Source organism: Camarhynchus parvulus, chromosome 24 (assembly GCF_901933205.1).
Source record: "Camarhynchus parvulus chromosome 24, STF_HiC, whole genome shotgun sequence".
NCBI classification, from domain to species: domain Eukaryota; kingdom Metazoa; phylum Chordata; class Aves; order Passeriformes; family Thraupidae; genus Camarhynchus; species Camarhynchus parvulus.
The window spans coordinates 6,105,235-6,129,778 of record NC_044594.1 but is presented as its reverse complement, the minus strand read 5'-3'; the positions used below and the strand labels follow the sequence as shown (position 1 = coordinate 6,129,778).

General features: G+C 43.1%; 1 protein-coding gene across 5 annotated transcripts in view; it reads right to left on the bottom strand.

The window, feature by feature from the left end:
• PKNOX2 (PBX/knotted 1 homeobox 2) overlaps positions 1-24,544 on the bottom strand; it is a 97,925-nt gene that overhangs the window by 36,155 nt on the left and 37,226 nt on the right. The window contains exons 2-5 of one of the 5 annotated variants that reach the window (XM_030964955.1): positions 13,117-13,182; positions 11,664-11,748; positions 3,382-3,533; positions 2,993-3,068 (exon numbers count right to left, since the gene is read on the bottom strand). The gene's annotated coding sequence lies outside the window, so the exon portion shown is untranslated. Of the gene's footprint in view, positions 1-2,992; positions 3,069-3,381; positions 3,534-11,663; positions 11,749-13,116; positions 13,183-23,109; positions 23,205-24,544 lie in introns of those variants that run through there. The other 4 variants (XM_030964954.1, XM_030964953.1, XM_030964958.1 and 1 more) reach the window with 4 other exon arrangements.

Below are 24,544 nucleotides of genomic sequence, written 5' to 3'. Positions count from 1 at the left end.
ATTTTGGGCCATATTTCCAGCCTCAATGATGAAAGAGAAGTTTGAAATATGACATGGTGATTTATAGGGAGCTACAAATTCCTTTAGTAATGCTTAATAAGACTGCCTTCTCCATTTACTCCAAATGGGAGTAAATCTCAGCCTGATCTGAACTCAACAGGATGAGGGAATTTGGATCAAAAAAGGACTGGAAAGTGTTCATGGTGTGAGACAGATATGCTAATTTTTTTTCACAACTTTTTTTTGCACAATGACAAAAGGTATGGCCTGGCCTCAGAGGTGCATCTTGTGGTCATAGGGGCTTCAGGAGGAGGAAAGCTGAAATAGTTTTGTGCCTGGAAACTGAGGGCTCTAACACACAGTGGAGAAAGCCAAGGGAAACCAAGTTGTTCCTCAGAAGCCTTCAGGTAATTTCTATCATTAACCCCTTAGAGTGATGCCAGCCCAGTGTTCTAGAAGGTCATTAAATGGACACCCACCACCATCACATCGTCCTGTGCCTTTCAAGGAAGGTGTCTGCACCCTGTTGGCACAATTTGCTGAGCAGTTCTGATTTGGTCTCTTTGCTGGAGAAGTTTCCAGCACTTTATGTCCTCCACAGACACAGCTCCTCCAAAAAGAGCAACCCAACCCACACAAAACACATGGCAGGGCACAGAGTACTTTTGATGCCTTGAGATCTTAGTCTTTATAATATTCTCCAAATCCTGTGCTGCATTAGTGCATAACTCTAACTCCATATGAAGTGTCAGCTCCTGTCTTCACATCTTGGTCAGACAAAACAATTCCTCTGGGCCTGGAACCCAAGGACACCCAACAGCCTCAGGACCAGAAAAGTACAAATAAAAGTGAATTGGGGAGGAGCAAACTGGGGGAATGTGGCTTCATTAGCTGAAGCTGTAACTGGAGAATTAACCCCTGATATGTAAATGGATGTTCCAGCTTGCAAGGCAAGATGTATTCCATTACCATCTGTATGGCAGATTATCTTTTGTCAAGTGGGCAGTTTGCCTTATCTCTCTCTGAGTGATCACAATCACTCCTCCCTCTGGGGGGACACCTGCTGCTAACAGTTATTGAATGTCCCTGCATGGCTGATAAGAACTATAGCATCCCATTGGGAGATGTGAGCCCAGAGGGAGGAGCCAAGCATTCCTACCACTGAAAAAAAGCATTCCTGCCTGGATATAATCTGAGATTCTGGAACACCAGCCAAGCATTCCTACCTGGATATAATCTGAGATTCTGGAACACCAGCACGGCTTCTCCACTGGATTTCCCAGAGGAACAGCAGCTGCCTCTTCCCCTGGATCTTCAGAGGCAGAGACTGCACCTTTCTCCAGGATCCCTGCTCCAGCAGAACCACCCCTGACACTGCAGGAGGGCTGAGCCACAATTCCAATGGGACTGCTGCCAACACCCTGACCCACAGGGTGTCAGGTTGGGTTCTGACTCTGGCAGTGTTGTTTTGGTTTACTGCATTGTTTATTTTATCCTTTTATTTTCTTCTCTATTAAAGAACTGTTATTTCCTGCTCCCGTATTTTTTGCTTGAGAGCCCCTTAATTTAAAATTCATAGCAATTCAGAGGGGTGGGGAGGGTTCACATTCTCCATTTCAGGGGAGGTTCCTGACTTCCTTAGTAGACTCCTGTCTTTCCAAACCCAGACAATTAACCAAACTTAAATCTGCCTGAAAAACTCATGACCCCTGTCCATGCTGGGTGCAGCCTCTGGGAGGCTCTGACTGCCCAAGGTGTGTCTGTTAAAGGCCTTTCATAAATTCCCACTTTATTCTCTTAACTCTGTCTTAGCCTCTGTTCTAGGCAGCCACTCCAAGGCATCACTTTCACTCACTTTGAAATACAGATGGGAAGGAAGGCACCAAGCAGGGAGGATCCCCCTCAAAAAGTGTCATTGTGGTGACCCCAATCCCCCCCACACTCACCAGAAAAGTAATTTCAACATGAACCCAACCTGTACCTTTATCAGACAGGGGTAAAATCAAGCTGAGATTTTCATCACTTCCTTCATCGTGTGTTTTTTGGTTTGGCTGAAGCAGGGTCACCATAAGAATCAAAGGGCAGCCTAGGGGAAATAATCCTGCCCCTGCTGGTTGCTTCTTACTAAAAGGGGAGAGGACTTCTTACTTTACTTTTTACTTTTTACTTCCTTTACTTCTTACTTTACTTTCAGAGGAGGCAAGACTCAAAAAAAAGACTCAAGGAAAAGATGCTCTGCTGGGCCATGGACCAAATGAAGGGTTTGGGTTTTTCCCTGAGAAGCCCCCACCTAAATATAACCGGTTTAAATTGAAAACAGGCACTTTTGCAGAATATTTACCCAAACTGAAGGGGCCACTCCCATTTTCATGGACCAAAGATTTCTCTTTGCTGCTACAGGAGGGAAGTTGTAGCTAGCAGGGTTTATTTTCTGTGTCACCTGCTGGTGCCCTGGTTTTGGCATGGATCAAGCACATTTGTCACTCTGTCAAGCCCTAATTTTAGTGATCAGGGTTGACTAAAGGACTGTGAAACCCTTGGTTTCATGTACATCTTATTTTAAGCTCTGCATTTCATTTATTTTTAGTTGGTGGCCATTTCTTTGCACCCTACTGCCGGCTGTGCCAAAATTTTGCAGTGATAACAACCTATATTTCAGAGTATTTGCACAAAAATATATCTGTGTTTTCCTCCAGGCTGCTTATGCCTTGTAGGGCTCTTAACAATATGTTATCTACACTTGAGCTTTAAAACAAGACTCCCTGCACAGTCTGATTTATTTTTAAAAAAATAAGTGTTTCTGCTCTGAAATCCTGACTGCATTTAGGGAAGGGTTGATACAATTTAAATTATATCAACAGAAAACAGCAGAAATTCCTCCAAATGAAGCCACACCAGGGTCATGACTCACCACATCCTGCTCAATTAATACACATAATTGCACAATTAATACATATAATTGCTTAAATAATATAAAGCAAAGCAGCCTTACTGTTAGGGGGTGCTCAGGGAGCCACTGGCCTGGAAGTGTCCTCCCACTGTCCCGAAAAATGGGTAGGGATCACAACCTGGGAAAGCAAAAATGAAATATTTTAATATTGAGAGAAATTATAAAATAAGAAAGTGAAATATTAAGCAAAGGATAAAGGTCTGCACTAGGAAAGTGCAGCGGCAGTGGAGCCATGGATGGCAAGTCTCTCTTAATGGTTTTTTTTGGGGAAGATGATGGGTAAAATAGGAGAAATCAAGGAAAACATAGGTGGGAATATCCCCTGGAGATGAAAGCAAGACTGATGTCTGAGCTAGGTCAGGGGTTTTCCCCAGCAGGTTTGAACATCTCCAGAAAAGGACAAAAACAAATCAGATTTTTAGAGATCGAACCGAGATGTGTCCAGCAAACGAAGGTGTGCTCCTCGCTGGTCTGTGCACAGGGGATGGAGGCCAACGTGGTCCTGTCCCCTCCTCTTCCACTCCTGGTGGGTGCTGAAAGCTCCTCACGGGATCACAATGAGGGTTACTGCTGCAATCCAGGTCTGAAAAGGAGAAAAAAGGAAAAAAAGGAATGAAACAGCACTGATGGCTGGCTGTGTCCCCATTTCATGCTGGTAGTTGGCATTTCCCTGGTAAATTATAATATTATCATTTTATTTCCCTGGTTAATGGTAATAAAATTATCATGTTTAATTATTATAAATGATAATATAATTATTTATTATAAAATATAATATATAACATTTATATTATATTTTATATATACTATTATTGTATATATATTATATAATATAATATTTGGCATTTCCCTGGTTAATTATAATATTTTTATAATATTAAAAACACCTTTTATAATAAAGGTGTTTTTATACTTGGGCTCAGACTGAGTGAACTGGGGAACAGCCACTACCTCCAAAATGGGGGAGCTCCCATTAATTAATAAGGAAAAGTCCATCCATATGCTAAAGGTGATTTTGCAGCTGCCAAGAATCTGCCCTTTATGGGACTGGGATTTCTGGGCCCATCTCAGCAGTTCCAGTGGAAAAACAAAGATGGGCTGAGTAAGGACCTGCACAGCCACCCACACTGGGGTGTTTTGTGTTTGACTGCACCAAAAAATGGAATACAAGTGTGACAGTGGTCACAAGGGTTCTTGATTTGGGGAAGAGATGAGAATGTTGATTCCATGTTCAGAAGGCTTGATTTATTATTTTATGATATATATATATATATATATTACATTATAACTATACTAAAAAGCAATAGAAGGAAAGGTTTCCAGAAGCTAGCTAAGCTAAGAATAGAAAAGAAAGAATGATAACAAAGGCAGCTCTCTGAGACTCTGTCCGAGAGAGCTCGGCTCTTGATTGGCCATTAATTATAAACATCCAAGATGGGCCAATCCAGACGGACCTGTTGCATTCCACAGCAGCAGATAACCATTGTTTACATCTCGTTGTTGAAACTTCTCAGCTTCAGCAGGAAAAATCCTAAGAAAGGATTTTTCATAAAAAGGATGTCTGCGACATACACGAGATAAAATTCACCAGATCTCTCCATATATCACACCTCTAGTGAGCCCCTCAGACCTTCAACATCCTTCAATTGAATGTCCCTCAATGTACATCACCCCCAGATATTACCTCTGTGTCTATAAACATCACCTGAGATCTCCAGTCTATGTCTGATGCATCTACTCTGATATATATCTCCTGGTAAAGAGCTCCTCAGATCTCCAGTATAAATCTCTTATATTATAGATGTATATAGTCCAATAAATGTCCCTTGATGCACAAAACCTCTGCCAAGCTGCTCTCAGCCCAGCCCTGATGTATCACCTTGGTACCAACCCACCCTGGAGAGCTCCTCACCAATGCACAGCTGGCAGGGACACCTCTGACCAACAGCACCTGGCTGGAGCTCCTCAAATCTCTGCTTCACACCCAGCACATCCAGCATGGCACACAGCACCTACAGGGAGCTCCTCAGATCTCTGTTTCACACCCAGCACATCCAGCATGGCACACAGCACCTTCAGGGAGCTCCTCAGAGCTCTGACAGATGTGTCACCTCCAGAGAGCCCCTCAGATTTCAATATGCATCCCAAACCCCCCACCCTGGTACACAAAACCCGTTCAGAGCTCCTCAGATTGCTGATAAATGTCTAGCACAGGCAGATGTATGCACACCTCCAAGTTCTGAACTGCTGATTTGGATGTACATCTGATATATGCCACCACACCCCCTCCAAAGAGCTCCTCAGCTGCCCAAAGTACACCTGAGATACCTGCACAGAACCTCCTAAGAGCTTCTCAGATACAATACACACCTGAGATACCTCCCAACCTGCACAGAACCTCTGGAGAGCTCCTCAGATGCCCAAAATACATCTGAGTTGCTTCCCAATATGCACAGAACCTCCAAAGAGCTCCTCAGATGCCCAGTACACACCTGAGATACCTGCACAGAACGTCCAAGGAGCTCCTCAGCTGCCCAATATACACCTGAGATACCTCACAACCTGCACAGAACTTCTGGAGAGCTCCTGAGATACAATATACACCTGAGATACCTGCATAGAACCTCCAAAGAGCTCCTCAGATGCCCAGTATACATCTGAGATAACTTCCAACCTGCACAGAACCACTGGAGAGCTCCTCAGATACAATATACACGTGAGATACCTGCACAGAACCTCTAAGGAGCTCCTCAGCTGCCCCATATACACCTGAGATACCTGCACAGAACCTCCAAAGAGCTCCTCAGCTGCCCAGTACACACCTGAGATACCTCACAATCTGCACAGAACCTCTGGAGAGCTCCTCAGGTCCCCAGCACACATCTCAGGGATGTATCTCTGCTACACATCACCAGCAGAGAGCCGTGTCTGGTGGGGTGAGGCCAGACAGGAGATCCATGAGAACTGTTTCCCCTGGTTTTAACTCCATCCCAAACCCCTGGCAAGAACCACAGGTGCAGTTTTGTGCCTTCAGGGCAGGTGTCCATCCTCTCCCCCAGGAACATGGGTCCAAAGGAGTTACAGGGGGAAGCTTGCATTCCTGGAAACCTGAAGGAGAGATCTGGAAACAACTGGAACATTTCAGGGCAAAACACAGCAGAAACCTCCAAATGTGGAAAACTTGATGAAAGAGACAAAATATCAAGGTGCCTCTTGACTTCTCAGGCCAGTGTAGGTCCAGCCAAGAGATGTAGAGACCTGATCTGCTCAGAAGGGCCTGAGTCCAAAACTCTTCCACCACAACAGCAGGTGAAATATTAAGGTTATTTAGGGTAAAGAATTAATGTTCATGCCTTGGAGGAGCATGAATGGGCTGATGCCAAATACATATCACGAATTTGGACTTGATTTTCATTGGATTTGTCCTGACATCATGATGGAAGAGCTCATGTTTTGCACCTTCATTCTATAAAGACTTTTTTCTACCCTACAGGAAAGACTTTTGCCATCTGGGCTTGCTGTGCAAACAAAACACGAGGGCTGGAGGAAAAGGAGCAGAAATAAGGCTCTGTCAGTGTTAAAAGAGCTCTGACAGACTGATTTTCATCCTTGGAGGTGGCCAGGCCTGAGGCCTTGGGTGCTGCATGCATTTAGGACAAAACCATTGTGCACCTTCTGCAGAAACAACGCCGGTTTTGTCCCCATCATGGGGAACACAGAGAGCCAACCCCACCAGGGACATCTCCCTGAACACCCTTGCAGAGAGAGAGAAGTCTTTTTGAGCACTTTTAGCAACTTCAAAAGGCATCCTTTGAAGTTTAGCAAAGGCCTTTGAAGTCCTCCCAGTGCGAAGGGGAACGGAGGAGACGCCTCCTCCAAGATGCTCCACCACAGGCAACGCAAGGCTGCAAGATCCATGGTGTCCCATGGCTGCTCGTGCTTGCACTCAGCAGCTGCCCCGGGGTCATAAATGAGACACCATTTCTGACAAGTCATCAATCCCCACAAATGCCCTAAATCCTGATTTGCTGGCCTGAACAGCATCCAAAGCAGATTTGGGAGCCCAGTATCCTGGGACAGCAGCCTCTACCCCCTTGCAAAAAGCCAAGGGCATCCCTGTTAACAAGTTTTAATGAAGTGTAAGGGAATGCTAATAAAGCTGACATTTAGCAAAAGAAAATTCAGGATTTTTTGTAAAAAGTATAGGATTTTAAAGCAGGAAGGCTTTTCCCAGCATGTCACTTTGTTTCTTCCAATGTGAGCAGGCCATGGTGCTTCCAGCCTCATCATGTCAATGCTGTTGAATTGTGACTATCATGTTTTAATAAATTTAATGCCAACTCCTCTGACTTAGAAGGAAACCACAAACTGTAAAATCCCCCGTAATGTTGGGTTTTGTTGAATTATTTTTATACCCCACACTATGCCCAGCAGCAAGCTCTACTGGCCCCCAAACTCCACACCCCTGGGGACAACCAAAGAAACCCTGTAGGTGTGAAAATCAGTACAGACGCAGAAATCAAAGCTCAAGTTTCAGTTAACCCTTTAAAGAGCTCCAAGGGATGATCACGACTCTCCAAATAACCTTGGCAACACCTGCTGCCATCTGCCAGGACTTCTGTGATAAAAACCTTTGGTGTGTTGGGCTTTTCCCCACACAGTGCAATTTCTCTCCAGCCTCTGGAAAAGGGCTGGGGCCAGGTGTTGGGGATGCTGGGGCAAAGAAGAATATAATATTTTCATTTCAGAAGTTAAATTTGATGCACAAACCCCACCCTTTCTCAGAGAGAGTGAAAGATTTGAGACATGCCCATACACCCAGATATTTTTGTATTTCTGCAAAAGCAAAACTGCTTTGAGGCTAAACACAGTTGGGAGAGACGTGTCTGTTGGCAGAGCCCTGCTGTAGGGGGCTCACCAAATGGGGCAAGCAGAGAAATATTGGACATCCCCACCCCAGACATGTGCATGTGAACACATCTGGATCCAGGGAACAAAAGCAGCCTCTCTCCACTGTGCTGATAAATAATGGAGAGGCAAAGTGCCCTGCAGAAGCAGCACCATACTGTTCAGCCTCGGGCCAGACGGAGGAAAATTCGGTGCCCATGAGGTCTGGAACAGTGGGATTAATAACACATCAATTTTAATGCAGGGTGGCTTGTGAGGTTTTTTTCCATTTTTTTTTTTTCCTGCTTCGCAAACAGCAAAGTGAATGTTTGAGCATCTCAGTGGGGGGTTAATGAGGACTCTGATTAGTTATTCAGATTTGCCGATGCTGCCTACATCCATCCTCGGATGGGGGAGTAGCAGGAAAGGGTTTGCAGAAAAAGCTCTTAAAGATGACCTGCTTGGCTTTCACAGCTCAGGGGGATGGAGGTTTTGGGGGGCTCACATTACAGGGGTCCCCAATCCCAAAATCCTAGTGCCAAATTTGAGATGGAAAAGTTTATTTTCCCATCATTTGTAGTGGATGCTAAAAGCTGCTGCACGTTCAGCCATGCCAATTCCTGTAAAGTTTCTGAGGAAAACATTTGGATTTGTGGGATTTTTTTCACTTGAGGAGAAAAAAAAATCTTGTGTGCCCTTAACAAAATTTGTGTGCAGTTCTGGTCAGAAGTATAAGACCAAGAATGATGGATGGACAGATGCAAGGATGCATGGATTCAGGGATGCAAGGCAGCACAGATGCATGGATGAACACACATGGAGAAAAGACACATGGATACATGGAGGCAAGGGTGGAAGAAAGGATGGATCACCCCTTAAGCCACCACTGGGCTGCAAAAATGCAACAACTGCTGCAGCATTTCCTACAGCTTCCCATAAAAGTCTAACAGTGGTTTATGTCCTTGCAAAAAAGCAATGAGCTCACCTCCTGGCTCCTTGACCCAGAGATATTTTAAGCAATTGAGCTCACATCAGTATTTTAAGAAGGTTGAACTCCTGTATTTTGGGGGTTTCTTTCCAGATTTAGGCTTTTGCTCTTCACCTGCATCCAAAATCAAAAGGGAACCTTAGGAAATAAATGGCAGGTGTCCAGAAACGCCACAAAAGGCCTGAAGGAGGGAGCCAAGGAGGTGCTCCATGGCATTGCAAAGGGGTCAATAAAAAAATTCAGGCATTATTTTAGGATTCACTCTAGGATTCATTATTTCTTCATCAAGAAGAAATATTTGAAGGATGAGCAGGAGCGTGAAGGCACTGTCTCTGTGATAAACTCATCCCAACAATTAATGTCAACACTGGATTTCTTTTGGGTCTAGAGACCCAGCTGGGTCTTGCTTTGAGCATCCAACCGGGGTTCTGAGGGCCCAAACTCTGGTATTTGTGTCATTCCCCACAACACCTGCCAGGATCTAAGGGGAAAGCCAAACTGGAGTTATCCTTCGATTTCCCATTGAGCCACTCCATCCCAAAGAGGATCTTTTCCCAAGGACTGCCTCCATATGCTTTGTCTGGGTTTTAAACGGTGTGTTAATTGTTCTGAATTAACAGCTCCAGCTGGAGAAGCAAACAAGCAATTTGCAACTTAAGATAACACCCAACTTATCTCAAGTGATTTAAGTTGGGATTTTTTTTGTTTTTTGGGGGGTTGGGTTTGGGGTTTTTTGAGGGGATATAATGCTTTTCTGGCTGTGAATGCACTGTCCAGAGCCTGGCTAAAATCCCTTAGTGCACCCAATCCATCAGGAGTGGCCACTGGCACACGGTCACAGGAGGAGGTGGGATGGTAGGACAAAGAGAAAAGATGAAAAATCTCTGCATTCATTTTGCTTTAGAGACAGGAAAAATCCAATATATCCTCATCACTTCTGGGCAAACCACTGACTGCAGAAGAGTTAAGGATTATTTTCTCCCCAACACCTTTTATTTTCTATTACACAGAATCAGGGAATCCCAGAATGGTTTGGGTTGGAAGGGACCTTAAAACTCCTCTTCTTCCAACTCCCTGCCACAGGCAGGGACACCTTCCACTATCCCAGGCTGGTCTAAATCCCCATCCAGCCTGGCCTTGGACATTTCCAGGGATGGGGAAACCTGTGCCAGGGCCTGACCATACTCACAGGGAAGAATTTCCATTTACAGCTTGTTTCAAAATATTCAAGCTCTCAAAAAAACTGAACAGCAAACTCTTTCAAGCTTTATCCCTTTGCCCTCTTCCATCTTTTTCCCTTTTTTTTTTTTTTTTTCATTTGCTGCTATATAGAGGAAGAGAGAAGGAAAGACCATGATGATTATTTGTTTACAAGACTGGATCTTGAGTTCATTTTTTTTAATTGTCATTTCAGCAATTTAAATCCTTTCTAATCTCACTTAGGGTGTGGGATTCAAGGAGGAAAGTCCACCCCTATCTCCCCATCCTTCGTGCCTGGTTTTAAGAGGAGCCAATGGTGCTGGCAGCAAAACAGACTCCACAAGAAAAATTTCTATGATTATGACCAAGTGTCTGTTGCCAGATTGAGTGGAAACTCCTCTTGCTACCTGTCCGGGCTCCAGCCAGGAGAGGGTTAATTTCTGCAGCAGCTGGAGGGGGCATGGCCAGGACCTGGTTATTCTATACCACTTCACATCGGTTTTTGGGGGGAGGGGCAGGAAAGGGAATCCCTTCCCAGCCGGAGCAGCTCCAGCTCAAGGTGAGCATTTTTGTATGTGAATCACTCTTTTTTTGGTACCCTTTTGTTATTAATTTTGTTGCTGTTGCTGTTTGTTTCCTCATTCCGGCTTCCAGTAAATTGTTCTCATTTCAACCCATCTTTTTGATGATGATTTTTGCTTTTCATGCCTCTAATTCTCTTCTCCAGGAGGAGAAGGGGAGGAGAAAGGGGATCCAGGGAGTGGCAGCGTGGTTTGCAAAGTCTCAGTAGAAGCACTAAATTGGGGAGACCATTCCTAAACCATGACTCTACCCCAGCCAAGACTGAGTTGGGGGTCGACATCCATCAACCCCCAAAAGCTTTCCAAGATTGGGTCCTATCAGATGACTGGGGTCATGGATGGGATCATGGTCCTCCAACATGGCCTTCTGCTGAAGTTGGGACACTTTGTCTCCATTTTGTCTCCTTTTCCCAGAGGGAAAAAGGTCTAACCGTGCCCCGAAGACATGAAGAAGGGACATTAAGATGCAAGGATGCATTCTTCTCCAACAATGGGAGGAACCTCCAAAATACAGACCCAGCTCTGTGGGACTCCGGCAGCCTCGGGTGCCCAGATCCCCAGTGCCAAGCTGTGCTACCTGACGACCTCCTGGCACAAGGATAAAGTAACAGGAGAAGCGATAAATCACTTTGGCACCTTCCCTGGGCATGGCAGCCCTTGATAAAAACCCAAAACTCAGGGGAGGGAGTGTGACACCACACCATTCCCTGCGCAGATTAATCCTTCTTGATGGAGAATTACAATTAGGGCTTCGTCTTAAGGAGATATCAGCAATCAGATATCTTATCAAATGCCACCTCAATTATTCAAATAATCCCTGGCTCTTAGATTTGGGGGCTGTTTAGGGAAAGCAGTTCGATTAATGTGCTGACACTTCCCCATCACGTCCGACATCCTCAACTCCATGTCTGATTACGGAATTTGCATTCAATTTAATTTTTTCCATCTGGAGTAAATGAATAATCCGAGTACCTACCCCAGCCTTAATTACATTTGTTAAATTAAAAACCTGGGATGTGAGAAATTTAAATGCGTGTAGCTCCATGGCCAGACAAACCTGCATGTTCAACCTGCCGCAGCCCTGCCAGCTCCTGCTCCAATTTCTCTTCCTTCCCCACAGCCAGGCATCAAGGAAATTACAACTAGAAAACAAAAATTCTTTCTAAACGATGAAACAATAGATGATCTTTTGACATTTCCAGCGCTGTTTGCAAGGGAATGAGATAAAATGTAATAAATTCATATACTTCTGTGTGTTTCTTGGCTCCAGCAGCTAAAATTTCCATCTCTTTATGCAGGAGTCCTGGGGAGCAGAAATCCTTGATAATGCCAAACAATTCCACACTTTATTTTCTCTTTACTCCACACCATGCAAAACACAGGCTTCAAGCTGCCAGCTGCTGGGAGTGAAACCAGATGCCACATCCCTTTTCCATATGGAAACAGAAATCTCCCCGTCTGGGGGGGCCGTGTGCTCCCCTCAGTCCCAGCCCTCCCTGACCCCAGGGCTGCTACTGGCACACAGCAAAGGCTCCTTCCAACAGCAAAAAACCCCCACTATTTCAATGGTGTAATTGTCATTTTCTACACTCAGCCTGGCTCAGGCTGGATTCTGGTACCATCAGACTCAGAGGACATTAAAAAATATTCTCCCCCAAGCTACCACCACATTTCCTAATTTTAAAATAAAGAAGTAAACAGAGAGGTGTGAGTAAAACTACTGAACTTGATAAATTTTTCAAAATAAACTTCTGAGTTTCCCTTCTTTTGGAGATGATGAAATTTAAAAGGATGGAATTAATAGGTGGACATGAAGTGGTGATAAGAAAAGTGTCCAAATAATTAAAGAATAATTAAACATTAAATGGAAGATAAAGCATTACCAGCTCAGACCATTTTAGGAGGAATATTTCACAGGTTAATTGGAAATGGGAAATGTCAAATAAATAAATTTGGGTGTTGATCTAGATGTCAGCAGCAATGAAAACGTTGAGGAAAGCCTCTTCTCAACACTCACAAAGACTGAATTAAATAACTTACATGTGAGTGAGTGCAATGACAGCAACCCCTCAGTCTGAGGCTTGTGAGACCAGTAATAAAATATGGTTAAAAATATTCAGGGAAAGCCACAAGCAGGGAAAGTGAGACAGGTGAGAGCAGAATCAAAAATAGTTTTTCCTTTCCTCCCAGCATGTTTGCAGCTCAGACAACACTTCTGCACTCCCAGGAAGCTGAATTTGACTCCCCAGCCCAAAAAAATCCCTTCAGAGGGGTGTGACAGAGCATCCCCCAGGCACAGTGGCCATCAGGTCTGGCCATTCAGATGCAGTCTAATGGACCTGTGGTTCCTCACCCTTCCTGACTTTCTTCTGCTTTGTTTGGAGTTAACAGTTATGGTTCCGGAGAAGAAAACATCATGTTTTAGCAATGAGGTCCCCAGCGAGGCTGTTTAAAAATTAATTAGTGCCATGCAACGTATTAGCCATGAACAGTAATTTTAGCTTTTGTACCTTCTTCATTGCCTTCTACACGGTTGTTATTCCAGCTTTTCCATGGTCCTCCCAGCCAACCAGGACCTACACAGAGCACACCAAGGAAATTATTGGCTGTGTCTCCTGGAAATACCCAATTCAACAGCAAACACACACCCCAACGTGATCTCTCTGAAGCTTTTAAATAAATTAGGGTCATATTTGCTGAGCTGGCTGGAAGGTTGGGAGCCTGCTCTGCTCACAGAGGTGCCCATCACCCCAAACCAGCAGCTGCATGTCCAAGGGTAGTCCCTGAGCAAGGTGGGTGCTGTGGTGCGGAGGAGGCTGTGGGTTGTGGCTTCAGCCAGGATGGAGGACAGAGGTCCTCCCTCCATGGACAGACTCAGGTGGAGATCATCCAAACCTGAAGATGGAGAACCTTCCAGGATGGAGGTCTGCCAACTCCAGATGTATCTGCCAGCCCCAAAGTTGAAGATTTTCCCCCAAACCCAAGGAAGAAGATCCTCATATCCCAAAAATGGAGATATGCTCCCAACTCAGAAGGTGAAGATGCTCAGGGATGGAGCTCCACAAAACACAAGGAAGAATCCACCGAACCCCAAAGCTGGGAATTCCCCCAACCCCAAGGAAAGGGATCTCCCAACCCTGCAGATGGAGATCTCCAAAACCCAAGGACTGAGACCCACAAACTTCAAGGATCGAGCTCCTAACCCCGAGTATGGAGATCCACCAACCCTAACAATGCAGAGCCTCAAAACCCAAGGACCCTCACAACTCTGAGGACAGAGATTCTGCAGACCCTGAGGATGGGGATCCCCCACCCAAGAGGGGAGAGAGAAATCCCCTCCAGGACAAAGACCCCCAAACCTAAGGATGCAAACCCCATTTCCCCCAGTCCCATGGAGGGCAATCACCCCCTGAGACATCAGTGGCTGAAATCTTCACCCCACACTGCACGGAGCAGAACCTGGGGTCACCACCCTGGTCTGGTAATGGCAACCCCCAAAAGTGCAACCCCAAATGAGCCCTCACTGTGCTCCTTTGGCAGTGAGAGAGGCAGCAGGGACCAAGGAACCTCGCTGCGTGCACTGCCTTCAGGTGGATTGTGGAGCTGAGGGAAATTCGCTGAGACATCTGGAATATATTCATTTTATGGCATGTTTCATATCACAGACAGGTACTTTGAAGCACTTAAGTAGTAGCAGGGCAGCACGTCCCCATGGGTGGGCTGTGGTTTGTGCTTTCAGCCCGAGCTGCACCAGCATGACAAAGGGGCTGGGGAGACAGAGCTGACGTTTTCCAAACACAGCTTTGTGCCTCTGGGGGCAAATCCAGCAAGAAATTAAAACCCAAAAGGCCAAAAAAAAAAAAGAATAAAAAGAAAAAAGAAAGAAAACAACCCCCACGTCTAAGTGATGTTGATCCCCACATCAGGCTATTAACAGGCCCATCACAAATTGTAAATGACTCAGATAAATTAAATGGCTTAGCAACTGTGAGGAAAGGCCCTTCTGAAGATTCATTTGTTTTGCGGAAAACAAATTATTGGGGAATTTTAAATCTTTTCCAGCAGCTTGACACAGGCACCCTGTCAAGCCCACATATTGCTGCTCATGCAGCCCTGGGAGCCAGTCAGCTCTGAAAGAAGTGAGAGAATCAGAGAATCCCAGAATGGTTTGAGGTGGAAGGGATCTTAAAGATTCTTCCAATTCCCTGTGATTGACAAAGACACCTTCCACTGTCCCAGGGGACTCCAAGCTCTGTCCAACCTGGCCTTAGACACTTCCTGGGATCCAGGGGCAGCCACAGCTGCTCTGTGCCAGGACCTCAGCACCCTCACAGGGAACAATTCCTTTCTGATATCTAAACCTCCTCTTTCAGTTCAGTGCCACTGAAGTGCTCTGTGAGCCTCCAAGCAGGGGGATCCAGGAATGCTCCTGCTGGGGAGCACCAAAGAGGCTGCACCTCCTCTTAGAAAAACTATTCAAAGCCTTGGCCAGTGAGGAGGTCTGAAAATGGGATGATTTGACCCAAAACATCTCCATGAAGAGGGAAAGCTGGCAACTGAGCTGAAATTGAAAAAGAAATGGGAGACAGTAACACAGGGCAAGTGTTAGGGTTGCAACCCTGAGTGCAGGGAGGTGCAGTGATGCCAAAACCTGCAGTGATCCCTGAGGCCCAGTGAGCTGCAGTGATTTACCCCCCAATCAGGGAGCCACTGCTTCCCTCCCCTGCTAATTCATGAAATTCATGCATTAAACCTACCTGACTTCAGAGGCAAAGCCCAACTCCCCATCCACAGCCCTTTTAGCTCATGCAAAATTCAGGGGTTGTTCACCTTCAGACGCTATTTCGCCAGCAGCAGCAACTCAAAACCCCTTTTACTGGAAGTTCAGAGGTATAAAAGATGCAAAACACCCCTAAATTATTCACATGGTGTTTCAATCAAAGCCACACTATGGGGTAAAGGAAGAATCTGGTGACCCTGGGGATGTCTCCCCATCTCTGTCTGGATGGGAAAACCCTTCTTGTATTTATTGGGGAGAAGTGAATGGGGGAGACAAAAAAATAAAAGGGTTTTCTGTGTCCAGAAAGGGCTGGAGAGTGAGGAATGCAAGGAGTATCCATTTTTCAGGTGCATCCAACCAGAGAATCCTGGCTGCATTTGCCCTTTGGCAACACTGAAGCTTTTCCAAACTTTTATAGCACCAGAGGAGTAAAATTCAAGTGGGGCATGGGAAGAGAAAGTGTAAACCAAGAAATCCAGCAAGAAAGGACAGAAACAAAACTCAAAAAAAAAATTATTTTGCATCTCAAATACAGGAGGTTTTCAGAAAAGGAAAAGCCTTGGAAGATACTTTTTCTTCCATTTTTTCCTCCCTGTTTTGCTTCTTTCTCTTTCATTGAGCATCCAGGTGCTTCTGAGTTGGCATTTCCATTTCCAACATTTTTGGATTTTTCTTGGGGCAAAACCCCAACAGCCCAATACAAAAAAACCCAAGCCCAATCCCAAAAGTAGGACACGGAGCCCTGCTCAATCCAGCCTCAGCTTGAGGCTCACTAATTACCCAGTAATAGTATTTATATGCTGCCGGCACACGCGGAAATGCAGCTCCTGATAACCGAGGTCGGCATCAATATTAATGTCCTGCCTTGACTCTCCATACTCAGGGACCAACGAGAGACAAAAAAAACATCACAGCAAAGTGAAAAGAGGAGCAGAAAATGAATTTTAGAAGTATTGTCCTGTGTTTGGGCAGGAAGGGAGTGCTTGAGATTAAGTAAGGGGAGCAGCAATAAGAGCAAATGTAAGTTCTCATCTCTGAGGCATAAATCTTCCAGCAGTGCAAAATTTTTCACCATCCAAACTTTGAATTTCCCCACAGGTAGGAACAGGCCAGAAAAACCTTTCTGTTCCTGTGATGGGAATAGATTTCTAAAACTCAGGGTCTTCTCCTGACCAGAGTTACTCTGAGACATTCAGATTCAAATATTCACCCCTGCAAAATTCAGTCCTCTTTTGGCTGCCCATGCAAAACCCCAGGCTTTGGGTTGGCTCAGCTGGAAACAACCTCCTGAGAAGCTCTTCTTTTCCAGGGATAGCTTGGGAGCATATCCCCCCAGATCCAATATTCTATTGCATGCAAATGTACACAGAATATTCGCAGAAATTTGGCTACTCAGGGCACCGTGTGGGTTGCATGCATGTCCCAGCACTACTTCATAATTCGATTAAAAACCATCTTTTCTTAATAATTTCTACGCAGAGCCACTTGTCACACCAGGAGCATTAAGGCAGAGTTTAAATGGAGTTAATAAAGTATTAATAGCCTGCAGTAAGGCTGTGATGGATTTGAGCTGCATGTGATCAGTACCCCTTGGTACAAGTGGTTACTGCCAATGTCCGTGCTCGGAGCACAACGAGAAAATCAGAGATGTTCCATGAAAAATGCAGTTCCAGGAAATCAGGCATTTCTCTTTCCATTTCTCCATCTCCATTCTCTTGCCATTTCTCCGTTTTTCATGGAAAGACGCATGTTTGGGGGATTTTTCCCATCAAAATGAAAGCTGGCAGCTGAAGAGAAAGCATGGATGTGGCATTTACATCATGTATCAACCCACAGCACTGACACATTAATTCATGTTAATTAATACTAAAAGAAAACAAATGGAAGCCATAATGTTCATGCCCAAGAACTCAACATTAAGACATTCCTGGGCCATCATTTTGCAATACTTTCTTCCCAATGCAATTTGAGAATTTCCTTATTTTTAGTCAAATTCCAAGCAAGAAAAGGGCAAATTGCAGAAAGAATTTGAAAATAGATGCTCTACCTCCCCCAGAAACTGTGGCTATGAAGCCCTTACTGACACATTTTGAGCTGTTATTAAACAACATCAACAGCAACATTGACCCTTCAGAGAAGACCCAGCCCTGTATTGATGAGGACAACAGCAGCAGGTAACACATCAATTCACCCTTCAAAGACCAGCCTTGAGTTAATGACTACAAAGCAATGAGTAAACTGTTGATCCTACAAAGAAGACCCAGCCCTGCATTGATGACCTTGCTGTGCAGAAGCAGGACTCAAGCCAACTGCCTAAAGGCTGCCATAAAAATCAAATGCTACTATTAAGTGATTTCAGATATTGAAAGAAATCTCCACAGACTAATTATAACCTCGTTTGGCAATTTGGGTGGAAAGCACACTCTGCAGTTGTAGCCTTGGCCATCAATTCTGGTCAAACCTGAGATCTTTCTAAAGAGCCATTGTGTGACCCAGTGGAAATGGCAATTTTTCATATGGAATTTTTCCCAAAGCTTAAATCGCCTCTTTATTCAACATTTCTCAGTTCCAACTTGTTCAAAGAGGCTGCGAGGTCTATTCCAGGAGGAGCAGTCTGTGAGAAAATGTCAGAGGGTAAGAACATCTCAGGGAGGAAAAGTGAGGATTTCCACGGGAGGGGCTGAGTGGCACCACCAGAGGACCCAAACCTAAACCAGGAGGGGTTTGTTTGGTTTGTTTTTCTTTGTTGGGGCGATGAAAGAAGAACCATGAGAAGGAGTAACACCTTCTTCCATGAGAAGGTCACCACCTTTTGGGCATTCAGAAATGCCGTTTCTCCAACCAAAACCCTCACTAGAAGATCTTCCCCACCACTTCCAAGCCAGAGGAGTGAAAGGAGAGCCCCTTCCTCCAACCTTCCCATCAGCATCACAGGAAACACCAAAATCACCACACCCTGCAAATCCCTCCCTGCTTTCCCCAGAGGATCCTCCAAAAGATGTCCAAAACCTTCTCAAAATCATGACCTGCCAAACAAGCAACTGAAATCAAACAAGAAACTGAGTTAATTAATAAATTGGGAGCTGCTGAAGCCACACAATCCACTCGCCATACCAGACACAGTGCTCTAAGTCTGCCCCCATTGCTTTCCCATGGAATGGGAGCTGCAAGAACTGAGAGAAATAAAAGTGATTTTGAGGCTTGCTGCAGCTTTTCAGCTCTCTGAGGAGATATTATTGGCTGATCTCCTACACAGCTGCTCCCTGCTGAATAGGAAAATCCCACCTCCAATGCCATTGGCCATCAACCAATGTGGGAATAAATGCAAGTTTTGGGGTTTTTCTTTCAGTCAATGTGAATTTTTTTTTTTTTGGCTAAGGAATACGTGATAATTTATCCAAAACTGCATTTAGATGGAAAAATCCCCTCTTTGCTGTCTCATCCCTACCTAAGTGGGCAGTTGAGGGTGGCCCAGTGCAGTGACCACCATCCTACAGCCAAGTGGGTCAGGACTATTTAATACCAAAAACTGGGGAGAAATATTTTATTTCTTCAGCAATAAATGCTCCTTTTCCCAAAGTGCTAGTTCAGAATGGAGAAAAACATTCCGTTTTGAAATGCCTCAATGAAATTTAATTTTTGGTTTGAATCAACAGCTTCACTCGGTGCCATTTTAATGCTATTTTATGCTGAAATGTCAATTGGAAACTAACATTTTAAAATGTCAAAACATTTCACGTCTGCAGACGGTGCCGATAGTTTTTTGCTTCCATGTGTCCAAACAGAAAATGCTTTTGGAATTTTACCATGGAAGGGAAAAAAAATTAAAAAATATATATACATATATATAAATCAATATTTTGACTTCTTGGAATGAAAACAAAGTTAAAATACAATATTTGCTCTAGGATGCAAACAATATTTTCTGACAAGCTGTAATCACCAAAAAGCAATCTGAGCCAAATATTTGCTACCACAGTCTGTTATAGCTTGATGGCAAGAGAAGAGAAAGAGATTTTTGATATTGCAGCTTCTCTGAACCCTTTTTTTGCCAATTATTTCCAGGGTGCAGGAAGCTCCTTCCACCACACAGAACCATTTCCAGTGCACTGATTTTCCTTAATAGTGGGGAAAATAGCCTGAAAAAGTGATGGTTTTTCTGCTCTAAAAAAGGAGAATTTGGGAGGGATTTGAATTTTGGGGGGGATTTGAATTTTGGGGGGGATTTGAATTTTGGGGGGATTTTCCCTGTATTTTGCACTGATGACACCAGTCTGAGGGAACTGGGGATGAAATGGGACTGGGAGGTTTTTACCACACTGCAGAGAACACGTGCACAGGGTATGGGGGGTTTATCCAATGTAAATGCAATTATCCAGTGATCTAACCTTTTAAATTCCTGCCTTGCCTGTGCATTACCAAAAAAACAAATGGAATAAAAATAGGAAAAGAAAGCAAATAGAAGACAAACAATCCAGGGCAGTCACAGTAAAAAAAAAATAAAATAGAATTTTGCTTATTTTTCTGGTTCCAGGGGCAGGGTGCAGACATACAGAGTTGGAAAATGGGATGAAAACGAGTAGTTTTGGTAGTTTTTATCAGCCAAGTTTCTCGTTCCAAATCTCACAGCTCCATCATCCTTGATGGTGCAGCTCAGCCACTCTCCATCACCTTTACGTCTCCTCCAAATTTCTCTTTTTCTCTTTTTTTTTTCCAGCCCAGGCTCCAGCCCCGCGCAGGGAATAAGCGCAATTATCTCGTCTCGCCACATTTTTCCAGCTCTGCCTGAGGTTTAATTAAAGCCAAGAGAAAAACACAGAGGAGCAGCACTGGGTTCTGATATCGCCCCACCACATGTGGCAGGGAGAGGGGGAAAAATGGGGGGGAAAAAACACATAGAGAAAAAAAAAATAGGAAAAAAAACCCCATCCCCTTCATCATCGACTTTTTAATTTAGCAAAGCTTCCTGGATATTGCTCCCTTATCACATTTCATTTTTAAAAAATTATATATATAAATATATATATATGTAGCTATGCAGGTGTCCATGAATATATGGACAGTGGGATATGCACACACCTTATATCTATAAAAAATATATAAATATAAGTGCAGCCTAATCCCCTGTAATCTCCTTGAATTACACCTCAACCACCCTCCTCACAGGTGACCTTTCCACAAAAGGCTGTTTCTATGCCAACAGCATTGTTTGAGTCAGGCAAGAGAAAAAATACAGCACAATAATCTGTAATTTTTCCTTAATTCAGCGTTTTCACCCACGGCTAGGAGCCAGTTGATGCTAGGAACACCCTGGTCACAGGAAAAAAAATTGCATTAAAAATTAATTAATATCTAGGATTTGAATATGAAGGGAAGAGGGGAGTAACCTTGGCCCAGTCTAGACTTTGACTAAATTTCTGGAATTGTTTTTTCAGGGTAATTCCCCTCATTTGGGAGTTTAGGAGCAAAATCCTACAGTTTTAAGGTCCTTTGCATCTTGAAATCTGCATTTCTCTCTCCTGCTCCATTTCATCTTGCCAACACAATCCACAGGTATCAGTTCCTACCAACAAGTCCATTTATGGAAAAGTCACAAAATCTCTATTTTTTTCCATTTTTACTGTTTTTTGAAGAATTCCACCAAGTAGTTCATCTCCAGTGGGGAAAAAGAAATAAAATTACTATGCATAACAGATCTGAAAAGCTTGAGAAATTGTTATAACATGAAGCAAGCCAGCAAACAATGTCAGGTAATAAGTGTTTATGAGATTTGACTGAGCAAAAGCAGCTCAATATAAATAATTTCCAAGAGAAAAAGACTCTTTTGGGTCTAGATAATGTTACTGCATTTAAAATTTGGGATATTTTCCCTCACTTTTTTCAGTTCCTGGAGTTCCAACTCAGCCCATAAAGCTCATCCCAAAGCAGAGAATCTAACAACGATACAGAGAAAGGAAAATGAGATTTTTCCAGCCCAAGTTTTGGTGTATTTTGGAGAGTGGCACAAGGACCCATTGACTGTTGGGTTGAAGCATCCCCAAAATTGTCTTTTTCTGGTGTGTTGAGAAAGGGACAACCTCCAGAATCCTGCATATTCTTCTTATTGGCTGGTGAGGATTTATTTCTGTTTCTTCTGACCCAACCCCAACATCTTCATGGGTCCCAGAGGGAAAACATTTCCCAACAGATCCATCTCACAAGCGCTGAACCAAGAGGATAAAAATACCGGTTGCCATGGGAACATAAACTCTGGAGTTTGAAAATACCAGAATTAAACCTTACACTAATTTTGATCCTTAAATCCCCGGTTTTGCATCTGTGTTTTGGTGGGTTTGAGGGTTTTGGAGCAAAAAAACACTAAATTTCAATACCTCTGCCAGGGTTTAACATCCTTACAGATATTTTCCCCACAGCTGGATGCATCTCCAAGCCAGGAATACATTTGTTAATTTTAAAATTTAAATGCAGAGGTAATTTTAAAACAGAAATTATTTTCTAATTTAATAACAATTTTATAATTTAATAAGATAAATTATTCTTTAATTCAATAATCTAAGTGACTTTTAAATTAAAAACAAGGATTAATCCTGGCTTGTAGAATCACCTCTCACCATCCAGCCTTGGAATCTGCCCCATGGATAATTCCTGGAATCAGGGCAAGGAGTTGATCTCCCAGGGCCAATTGATACAAAATTCATGTCTGCATCTTTCTTTTTTTTTAAAGCTTCTTAGATTAATTTTACTTGCTCAAAATACACTGCAATCTGGTAATATTTAATAATAATAAAATAAAATAAAATAAAAAAAAATAATAATAATAATAATAATAATAATAATAATAATAATAATAATAATAATAATAATAATGCCCCAGAGCTAATGATGCTCAGGCAGAGAATCCCCAGTTCAGTGGCAGCAAGAGCTTCAAAAAGGTTTAATGCAACTTTTGGAGTTGGTGTTGAGTGAAATTGCTCAGCCCAAATAGGGAAAAGCCACACTCAGAGGAAAATAAACAATGTTTTACTCATTAATAAGGAGTAAATTTGGGGTCACCAGCACAGGGAATGTTCAGCTAGGCAAAGCTGAGTGATAATAAAAGGATCATGAGTGAGAAGGGGACATCAATATTCCTCATCACAAAGGAAGATTCCAATCATTAAACTTGAGTTTCCAAAGGAAAAATGGAGGAGGGAATCCCCTTCCAACATCAGAAAAATAGAGTTTTTCTGCAACTAATCAGAGTCAACTATCAGAGTTACTGCAACTAATTAGTTGGCAACAACAATAAAATTACTTTTTGCCAGCATCAGAGGAGTGCTGAGGGCTGGAAGGGTTTCCATGGGGGACTGTGGCTTTGTTGGATGTTTTTCCAACACCATCCCAAGCGTCCGAAGCTTTGGAAGAGCTGAATCAGTTCAACCTCAACCTGTTTAACAAGGGTTAATTTTCCTTAAAACACAATTCAGGCTGATGCTTTGGACTCCGCCCAGTCCCAGCTGCAAAACTTCAGGTGACAGAGACAACGTGGCACCCTGGTGTTGCCACAAATAACAATTTCCACTGTCTTTTCTCCCAAAACAGCGGGGATGCTGCATATTTTCATTTCTCCAGAGGACCAAGCCACAATCCTGCTGCATTTTGAGGAAAATCTCAGTTTTGGGGCGTTGTGGATGTTAGTGGGACACTCCGTGGGGTGGAGAAGGAACCGCGGGGATTTACTTACCCAGGTGACGCTTTCCTGTGGCAGCAATATCCCCCCAAACCCCAAAAACTGGGGGAAAAACAAGCCTGTGGGCCCAAAAAGGGAGTTTTTCACCTCGAATTCCTAGCTGGGAGAGAAGGCCTGGCTGCTTGCGTGCCTCCACATTAAAAAAAAATAAATAAAAAAAGCTAAAAAAGCATGAAAAAGCGAAAAGGAAAGAAAAGCAAGGAAAAGCGGAGGAAAAGCAAAACAACAAAAAAGCGAGGGAAAGGTGTGGGGGCAGAGCAAGGAAAAGCAAGGAATGGTGGAAAAAAAAGCAAGCAAAAGGCAAGCTGGTTGGTGCAGTTTGGGAAAAAGAGCAGCTTTCCCATCGCCCCACAATCCCTCGCTGGCCCCCAGTGGGCTTGTGCAAACACCATCGGAGCGGCCGCGCTGGCCACGCTCCTGGGGCTGGGATTTTAAATAAATACAAGAAACAGCAGCAGCCAGGGCAGGGGGAGAGGCTGGACCCCCGTCCCAGCAGGGAATCTGCCTTTGGAGGATGCTCAGAGGTGGATTTGGGGGGATCTGTTTCTCCCACATGTGTGAAAATATTCTTTTCCAGGTAGCGCTGGAAGGGTAAACTTGATTTTCAAAGGCAAAGGGAGTGAAGGGATTGTGTATGGTATACATGTGTATATTCAGAATTAATTTGGGGGGTTTTGTGCCAAATTAGGCAGAAATTCAAGGTATGATTATGGCAGAGGGAGAGGGGGGAGGCCACCACATCACCTAATGCCACTGTGTATCTTATATATTTTATATCACATTATATATGTTTTATGTTATAGATTACATTTATAGAAGTTTAGATGTTCTCTAGCATTACATATTATAAATGTTATATATATGTTATATATATGTTATAAATGTTATATGTTATATATAACATAATATGTTGGAGTAATATGTATTACTTATATTCCAATAATAGATTATATATTAATCTATTTTATATCATACAATACTTAATGCTATATATATGTTATAAATGTTATATATATTACATAATATATTGGAGTAATGTATTACTTATAGTCCAATAATAGATTATACATTAATCTATTTTATATCATATGATACTTAATGTTATATATATGTTATATACAATATACATGTTATATTTGTTATATATATGTTTGTTGTATTTGTGATATATATATGTTATAAATGTTATATATTATATATATTACATAATATATTGGAGTAATATGTATTATTTATATTCCAATAATAGATTACACATTATTTTATATCATGACACTTAATGTTATATATATGTTATATATAATATACATGTTATATTTGTTATATGTATATTTGTTATATTTGTTATATATATAAATGTTATATGTTATATATATTACACCATATATTGGAGTAATATGTGTTAGTTACATTCCAATAATAGATTATC